The sequence below is a fragment of the Lasioglossum baleicum genome, unplaced genomic scaffold (genome assembly GCF_051020765.1).
Source record: "Lasioglossum baleicum unplaced genomic scaffold, iyLasBale1 scaffold0073, whole genome shotgun sequence".
NCBI lineage: Eukaryota > Metazoa > Arthropoda > Insecta > Hymenoptera > Halictidae > Lasioglossum > Lasioglossum baleicum.
The window spans coordinates 425,001-434,281 of record NW_027469133.1 but is presented as its reverse complement, the minus strand read 5'-3'; the positions used below and the strand labels follow the sequence as shown (position 1 = coordinate 434,281).

General features: G+C 41.1%; 1 non-coding gene across 1 annotated transcript in view; it reads left to right on the top strand.

Moving 5' to 3' along the window:
* Window positions 1-9,034: 9,034 nt before the first annotated feature.
* Window positions 9,035-9,281, top strand: part of LOC143219822 (small subunit ribosomal RNA) — a 1,920-nt gene continuing 1,673 nt past the window's right edge. The window contains exon 1 of the ribosomal RNA XR_013011476.1: window positions 9,035-9,281. This exon is cut by the window's right edge and continues 1,673 nt beyond it. This is a non-coding gene — a ribosomal RNA (small subunit ribosomal RNA).

Here is a 9,281-nt window from a genome sequence, read left to right as displayed (position 1 = left end):
CAATACGCGTCCGAGAGCTTTGAAACTCGAGAAACATTGATGACAAGCGGTATCGTGCGTGGATATAACGATTAAACTCGTGCGAGATCTCGGGGAGAAAAGTTTACTCTTGGCGGTTGGACTTAGAAAAATTTCGCTCGAGCTCCTTCGCACGGCGATACGACGCGCCTCGGCGCGCGAACGAATCGTTCGAGCGGCCGAGCAAGCGATGCGCTCCGAACATTATTCTCAGTTTATTCGATAAATACTCATCCGAGCGCTTTCATACTTGATATTTGTCTTCCAAATGCTTTACCACACGATGATCTAATATTTATAATTGTCCGAGTAAGCCGGAAAGATAAGTTTACTCTTGGCGGTCGGAGCAATATTTCACAAAAACTGGAGCAATACGCGTCCGAGAGCTTTGAAACTCGAGAAACATTGATGACAAGCGGTATCGTGCGTGGATATAACGATTAAAGTCGTGCGGGAGCTCGGGGAGAAAAGTTTACTCTTGGCGGTTGGACTTAGAAAAATTTCGCTCGAGCTCCTTCGCACGGCGATCCGACCCGCCTCGGCGCGCGAACGATTCGTTCGAGCGGCCGAGCAAGCGATGCGCTCCGAACATTATTCTCAGTTTATTCGATAAATACTCATCCGAGCGCTTTCATACTTGATATTTGTCTTCGAAATGCTTTACCACACGATGATCTAATATTTATAATTGTCCGAGTAAGCCGGAAAGATAAGTTTACTCTTGGCGGTCGGTGCAATATTTCACAAAAACTGGAGCAATACGCGTCCGAGAGCTTTGAAACTCGAGAAATATTGATGACAAGCGGTATCGTGCGTGGATATAACGATTAAAGTCGTGCGAGAGCTCGGGGAGAAAAGTTTACTCTTGGCGGTTGGACTTAGAAAAATTTCGCTCGAGCTCCTTCGCACGGCGATACGACGCGCCTCGGCGCGCGAACGATTCGTTCGAGCGGCCGAGCAAGCGATGCGCTCCGAACATTATTCTCAGTTTATTCGATAAATACTCATCCGAGCGCTTTCATACTTGATATTTGTCTTCGAAATGCTTTACCACACGATGATCTAATATTTATAATTGTCCGAGTAAGCCGGAAAGATAAGTTTACTCTTGGCGGTCGGAGCAATATTTCACAAAAACTGGAGCAATACGCGTCCGAGAGCTTTGAAACTCGAGAAACATTGATGACAAGCGGTATCGTGCGTGGATATAACGATTAAAGTCGTGCGGGAGCTCGGGGAGAAAAGTTTACTCTTGGCGGTTGGACTTAGAAAAATTTCGCTCGAGCTCCTTCGCACGGCGATCCGACCCGCCTCGGCGCGCGAACGATTCGTTCGAGCGGCCGAGCAAGCGATGCGCTCCGAACATTATTCTCAGTTTATTCGATAAATACTCATCCGAGCGCTTTCATACTTGATATTTGTCTTCGAAATGCTTTACCACACGATGATCTAATATTTATAATTGTCCGAGTAAGCCGGAAAGATAAGTTTACTCTTGGCGGTCGGAGCAATATTTCACAAAAACTGGAGCAATACGCGTCCGAGAGCTTTGAAACTCGAATAACATTGATGACAAGCGGTATCGTGCGTGGATATAACGATTAAAGTCGTGCGGGAGCTCGGGGAGAAAAGTTTACTCTTGGCGGTTGGACTTAGAAAAATTTCGCTCGAGCTCCTTCGCACGGCGATCCGACCCGCCTCGGCGCGCGAACGATTCGTTCGAGCGGCCGAGCAAGCGATGCGCTCCGAACATTATTCTCAGTTTATTCGATAAATACTCATCCGAGCGCTTTCATACTTGATATTTGTCTTCGAAATGCTTTACCACACGATGATCTAATATTTATAATTGTCCGAGTAAGCCGGAAAGATAAGTTTACTCTTGGCGGTCGGAGCAATATTTCACAAAAACTGGAGCAATACGCGTCCGAGAGCTTTGAAACTCGAGAAATATTGATGACAAGCGGTATCGTGCGTGGATATAACGATTAAAGTCGTGCGGGAGCTCGGGGAGAAAAGTTTACTCTTGGCGGTTGGACTTAGAAAAATTTCGCTCGAGCTCCTTCGCACGGCGATACGACGCGCCTCGGCGCGCGAACGATTCGTTCGAGCGGCCGAGCAAGCGATGCGCTCCGAACATTATTCTCAGTTTATTCGATAAATACTCATCCGAGCGCTTTCATACTTGATATTTGTCTTCGAAATGCTTTACCACACGATGATCTAATATTTATAATTGTCCGAGTAAGCCGGAAAGATAAGTTTACTCTTGGCGGTCGGAGCAATATTTCACAAAAACTGGAGCAATACGCGTCCGAGAGCTTTGAAACTCGAGAAACATTGATGACAAGCGGTATCGTGCGTGGATATAACGATTAAAGTCGTGCGGGAGCTCGGGGAGAAAAGTTTACTCTTGGCGGTTGGACTTAGAAAAATTTCGCTCGAGCTCCTTCGCACGGCGATCCGACCCGCCTCGGCGCGCGAACGATTCGTTCGAGCGGCCGAGCAAGCGATGCGCTCCGAACATTATTCTCAGTTTATTCGATAAATACTCATCCGAGCGCTTTCATACTTGATATTTGTCTTCGAAATGCTTTACCACACGATGATCTAATATTTATAATTGTCCGAGTAAGCCGGAAAGATAAGTTTACTCTTGGCGGTCGGAGCAATATTTCACAAAAACTGGAGCAATACGCGTCCGAGAGCTTTGAAACTCGAGAAATATTGATGACAAGCGGTATCGTGCGTGGATATAACGATTAAAGTCGTGCGGGAGCTCGGGGAGAAAAGTTTACTCTTGGCGGTTGGACTTAGAAAAATTTAGCTCGAGCTCCTTCGCACGGCGATCCGACCCGCCTCGGCGCGCGAACGATTCGTTCGAGCGGCCGAGCAAGCGATGCGCTCCGAACATTATTCTCAGTTTATTCGATAAATACTCATCCGAGCGCTTTCATACTTGATATTTGTCTTCGAAATGCTTTACCACACGATGATCTAATATTTATAATTGTCCGAGTAAGCCGGAAAGATAAGTTTACTCTTGGCGGTCGGAGCAATATTTCACAAAAACTGGAGCAATACGCGTTCGAGAGCTTTGAAACTCGAGAAATATTGATGACAAGCGGTATCGTGCGTGGATATAACGATTAAAGTCGTGCGGGAGCTCGGGGAGAAAAGTTTACTCTTGGCGGTTGGACTTAGAAAAATTTCGCTCGAGCTCCTTCGCAGGGCGATCCGACGCGCCTCGGCGCGCGAACGATTCGTTCGAGCGGCCGAGCAAGCGATGCGCTCCGAACATTATTCTCAGTTTATTCGATAAATACTCATCCGAGCGCTTTCATACTTGATATTTGTCTTCAAAATGCTTTACCACACGATGATCTAATATTTATAATTGTCTGGGAACGCTAGGAAAAAAGTTTACTCTTGGCGGTTGGACTTTGAAAAATTTCGCTCGGTCGGAGTTGCTCGCAATGCGCCCGGAACATTATTCTGAGTTTATTCGATAAATATTCATCCTAGAGCTTCGATACTTGATATTTATTGTTAGAATGCGTTATTATACAATGATCTAATATTTATAATGGTCTGGGAACGCTAGGAAAAAAGTTTACTCTTGGCGGTTGGACTTAGAAAAATTTCGCTCGGTCGGAGTTGCTCGCAATGCGCCCGGAACATTATTCTGAGTTTATTCGATAAATATTCATCCTAGAGCTTCGATACTTGATATTTATTGTTAGAATGCGTTATTATACAATGATCTAATATTTATAATGGTCTGGGAACGCTAGGAAAAAAGTTTACTCTTGGCGGTTGGACTTAGAAAAATTTCGCTCGGTCGGAGTTGCTCGCAATGCGCCCGGAACATTATTCTGAGTTTATTCGATAAATATTCATCCTAAAGCTTTGATACTTGATATTTATTGTTAGAATGCGTTATTATACAATGATCTAATATTTATAATGGTCTGGGAACGCTAGGAAAAAAGTTTACTCTTGGCGGTTGGACTTAGAAAAATTTCGCTCGGTCGGAGTTGCTCGCAATGCGCCCGGAACATTATTCTGAGTTTATTCGATAAATATTCATCCTAGAGCTTTGATACTTGATATTTATTGTTAGAATGCGTTGTTATACAATGATCTAATATTTATAATGGTCTGGGAACGCTAGGAAAAAAGTTTACTCTTGGCGGTTGGACTTAGAAAAATTTCGCTCGGTCGGAGTTGCTCGTAATGCGCCCGGAACATTATTCTGAGTTTATTCGATGAATATTCATCCTAAAGCTTTGACACTTGATATTTATTGTTAGAATGCGTTATTATACAATGATCTAATATTTATAATGGTCTGGGAACGCTAGGAAAAAAGTTTACTCTTGGCGGTTGGACTTAGAAAAATTTCGCTCGGTCGGAGTTGCTCGCAATGCGCCCGGAACATTATTCTGAGTTTATTCGATAAATATTCATCCTAAAGCTTTGATACTTGATATTTATTGTTAGAATGCGTTATTATACAATGATCTAATATTTATAATGGTCTGGGAACGCTAGGAAAAAAGTTTACTCTTGGCGGTTGGACTTAGAAAAATTTCGCTCGGTCGGAGTTGCTCGCAATGCGCCCGGAACATTATTCTGAGTTTATTCGATAAATATTCATCCTAGAGCTTTGATACTTGATATTTATTGTTAGAATGCGTTGTTATACAATGATCTAATATTTATAATGGTCTGGGAACGCTAGGAAAAAAGTTTACTCTTGGCGGTTGGACTTAGAAAAATTTCGCTCGGTCGGAGTTGCTCGCAATGCGCCCGGAACATTATTCTGAGTTTATTCGATAAATATTCATCCTAAAGCTTTGACACTTGATATTTATTGTTAGAATGCGTTATTATACAATGATCTAATATTTATAATGGTCTGGGAACGCTAGGAAAAAAGTTTACTCTTGGCGGTTGGACTTAGAAAAATTTCGCTCGGTCGGAGTTGCTCGCAATGCGCCCGGAACATTATTCTGAGTTTATTCGATAAATATTCATCCTAAAGCTTTGATACTTGATATTTATTGTTAGAATGCGTTATTATACAATGATCTAATATTTATAATGGTCTGGGAACGCTAGGAAAAAAGTTTACTCTTGGCGGTTGGACTTAGAAAAATTTCGCTCGGTCGGAGTTGCTCGCAATGCGCCCGGAACATTATTCTGAGTTTATTCGATAAATATTCATCCTAAAGCTTTGATACTTGATATTTATTGTTAGAATGCGTTATTATACAATGATCTAATATTTATAATGGTCTGGGAACGCTAGGAAAAAAGTTTACTCTTGGCGGTTGGACTTAGAAAAATTTCGCTCGGTCGGAGTTGCTCGCAATGCGCCCGGAACATTATTCTGAGTTTATTCGATAAATATTCATCCTAAAGCTTTGATACTTGATATTTATTGTTAGAATGCGTTATTATACAATGATCTAATATTTATAATGGTCTGGGAACGCTAGGAAAAAAGTTTACTCTTGGCGGTTGGACTTAGAAAAATTTCGCTCGGTCGGAGTTGCTCGCAATGCGCCCGGAACATTATTCTGAGTTTATTCGATAAATATTCATCCTAGAGCTTTGATACTTGATATTTATTGTTAGAATGCGTTATTATACAATGATCTAATATTTATAATGGTCTGGGAACGCTAGGAAAAAAGTTTACTCTTGGCGGTTGGACTTAGAAAAATTTCGCTCGGTCGGAGTTGCTCGCAATGCGCCCGGAACATTATTCTGAGTTTATTCGATAAATATTCATCCTAAAGCTTTGATACTTGATATTTATTGTTAGAATGCGTTATTATACAATGATCTAATATTTATAATGGTCTGGGAACGCTAGGAAAAAAGTTTACTCTTGGCGGTTGGACTTAGAAAAATTTCGCTCGGTCGGAGTTGCTCGCAATGCGCCCGGAACATTATTCTGAGTTTATTCGATAAATATTCATCCTAGAGCTTTGATACTTGATATTTATTGTTAGAATGCGTTGTTATACAATGATCTAATATTTATAATGGTCCGGGAACGCTAGGAAAAAAGTTTACTCTTGGCGGTTGGACTTAGAAAAATTTCGCTCGGTCGGAGTTGCTCGCAATGCGCCCGGAACATTATTCTGAGTTTATTCGATAAATATTCATCCTAGAGCTTTGATACTTGATATTTATTGTTAGAATGCGTTGTTATACAATGATCTAATATTTATAATGGTCTGGGAACGCTAGGAAAAAAGTTTACTCTTGGCGGTTGGACTTAGAAAAATTTCGCTCGGTCGGAGTTGCTCGCAATGCGCCCGGAACATTATTCTGAGTTTATTCGATGAATATTCATCCTAAAGCTTTGACACTTGATATTTATTGTTAGAATGCGTTATTATACAATGATCTAATATTTATAATGGTCTGGGAACGCTAGGAAAAAAGTTTACTCTTGGCGGTTGGACTTAGAAAAATTTCGCTCGGTCGGAGTTGCTCGCAATGCGCCCGGAACATTATTCTGAGTTTATTCGATAAATATTCATCCTAAAGCTTTGATACTTGATATTTATTGTTAGAATGCGTTATTATACAATGATCTAATATTTATAATGGTCTGGGAACGCTAGGAAAAAAGTTTACTCTTGGCGGTTGGACTTAGAAAAATTTCGCTCGGTCGGAGTTGCTCGCAATGCGCCCGGAACATTATTCTGAGTTTATTCGATAAATATTCATCCTAGAGCTTTGATACTTGATATTTATTGTTAGAATGCGTTGTTATACAATGATCTAATATTTATAATGGTCTGGGAACGCTAGGAAAAAAGTTTACTCTTGGCGGTTGGACTTAGAAAAATTTCGCTCGGTCGGAGTTGCTCGCAATGCGCCCGGAACATTATTCTGAGTTTATTCGATAAATATTCATCCTAAAGCTTTGATACTTGATATTTATTGTTAGAATGCGTTATTATACAATGATCTAATATTTATAATGGTCTGGGAACGCTAGGAAAAAAGTTTACTCTTGGCGGTTGGACTTAGAAAAATTTCGCTCGGTCGGAGTTGCTCGCAATGCGCCCGGAACATTATTCTGAGTTTATTCGATAAATATTCATCCTAAAGCTTTGATACTTGATATTTATTGTTAGAATGCGTTATTATACAATGATCTAATATTTATAATGGTCTGGGAACGCTAGAAAAAAAGTTTACTCTTGGCGGTTGGACTTAGAAAAATTTCGCTCGGTCGGAGTTGCTCGCAATGCGCCCGGAACATTATTCTGAGTTTATTCGATAAATATTCATCCTAAAGCTTTGATACTTGATATTTATTGTTAGAATGCGTTATTATACAATGATCTAATATTTATAATGGTCTGGGAACGCTAGGAAAAAAGTTTACTCTTGGCGGTTGGACTTGGAAAAATTTCGCTTCGGTCGGAGTTGCACGCAATGCGCCCGGAACATTATTCTGAGTTTATTCGATAAATATTCATCCTAGAGCTTTGATACTTGATATTTATTGTTAGAATGCTTTATTATACAATGATCTAATATTTATAATGGTCTAGATACGATAGAAAGATAAGTTTACTCTTGGCGGTTGGACTTGAAAAATGTTCAAAGTGCCGAGATAGTATATGAAAAGTTGAATATTTTGTGTTAAATATCCTGGAAATATAAATATTTATTGTGTTGTACAAAAAAATTTTTCATGCAAAAATTTTTCTAAGTCCCAACAGCCCCGCCGGACGGGCTGTTGCCGCGGCGGTTTGCACCCATAAGCGCGCGTGCTATTCACCGCGCGGCGCCGGCGTCCTTGCCGGCCGTTCGGTATCCTTAAGAGACTCGACGGTTCGGCGAGTCGGGCGGTTCAGCGCGCGCTTGGGGCTATTCTACGATCTCGGTCGAGAAGCAGTTCACGGCGCCTCGAGACTTCGGTCTCGACTGTTTCGTTCCGTACTTCGTTTAGAACTTTTCTCTACACAGCATTGCCACGGGTCGGTGTCTAAGACCGAATGGCCCTTATGTGGCGAGCCTCCCATCGAGGAGGTTGGTGACTTGTATGCACTGATGTGTATACTCGTACTAACTGAGCATCAACTCTTCTATCCGAGCTAAAAGTTTGAGATAGTTATGGAAAGATGTTTGAGAGAAACTAAAACTAGAAAGAAGTCAAACTTCTTGTTTGCAGAGAAACGAAAAGTAAATAAAATGAGGTTGGCTTTCGGAGGGGCATTGTTACACCCAGAGCCCAGCATGCGTCCTGTCCGCGCTTCCTCGGCACTTGTGTCGATTGTCCAGCGCCCGTGGTTACGTGCTACGTGGGATACTCGTGCTACCAGATGTTAGCTCAACCTGAGAACGCAAGGAAATATAAGAATTTGTTCTCGAGAGAAACCCAAAAGGGAAATATTAAACATGAATTTTATGCACTACACGTAATGATTTGTGATGTTATGAGAAAAATATAAACCGAGAACGCAGGAATATCTGGCAAATGAATTTGTTCGAGGTTAAGAAAGAAAGGAAAAGAAGGAAGGTGGCAATATGATATAAACTCGTTCGAAAGGTTCTCTGAGAATTCGAACGAGTAAAAATGAATTTATACAAAACTTAAGAGAGAAGAGAGATTGAGGGAGGAATATGATATAAACTCGTTCGAAAGGTTCTCTGAGAATTCGAACGAGTAAAAATGAATTTATACAAAACTATAAGAGAGAAGAGATTGAGGGAGGAATATGATATAAACTCGTTCGAAAGGTTCTCTGAGAATTCGAACGAGTAAAAATGAATTTATACAAAACTATAAGAGAGAAGAGATTGAGGGAGGAATATGATATAAACTCGTTCGAAAGGTTCTCTGAGAATTCGAACGAGTAAAAAGGAATTTTTATACAAAACTATAAGAGAGTGTCGTCGACCTGTCTCTGAAAGAGCTGGCGACGAAAAGACACACATATTTATTATATATTGAAAAATCGACAAAAATTGTCGAAGCTCCCTGGTTGATCCTGCCAGTAGTCATATGCTTGTCTCAAAGATTAAGCCATGCATGTCTCAGTACACGCCGCATTAAGGTGAAACCGCGAATGGCTCATTAAATCAGTTATGGTTTCTTAGATCGTACCCAAATTTACTTGGATAACTGTGGTAATTCTAGAGCTAATACATGCAAAACAGAGTTCCGACCAGAGATGGTAGGAACGCTTTTATTAGATCAAAACCAATCGGTGGCGGGCGGTAAC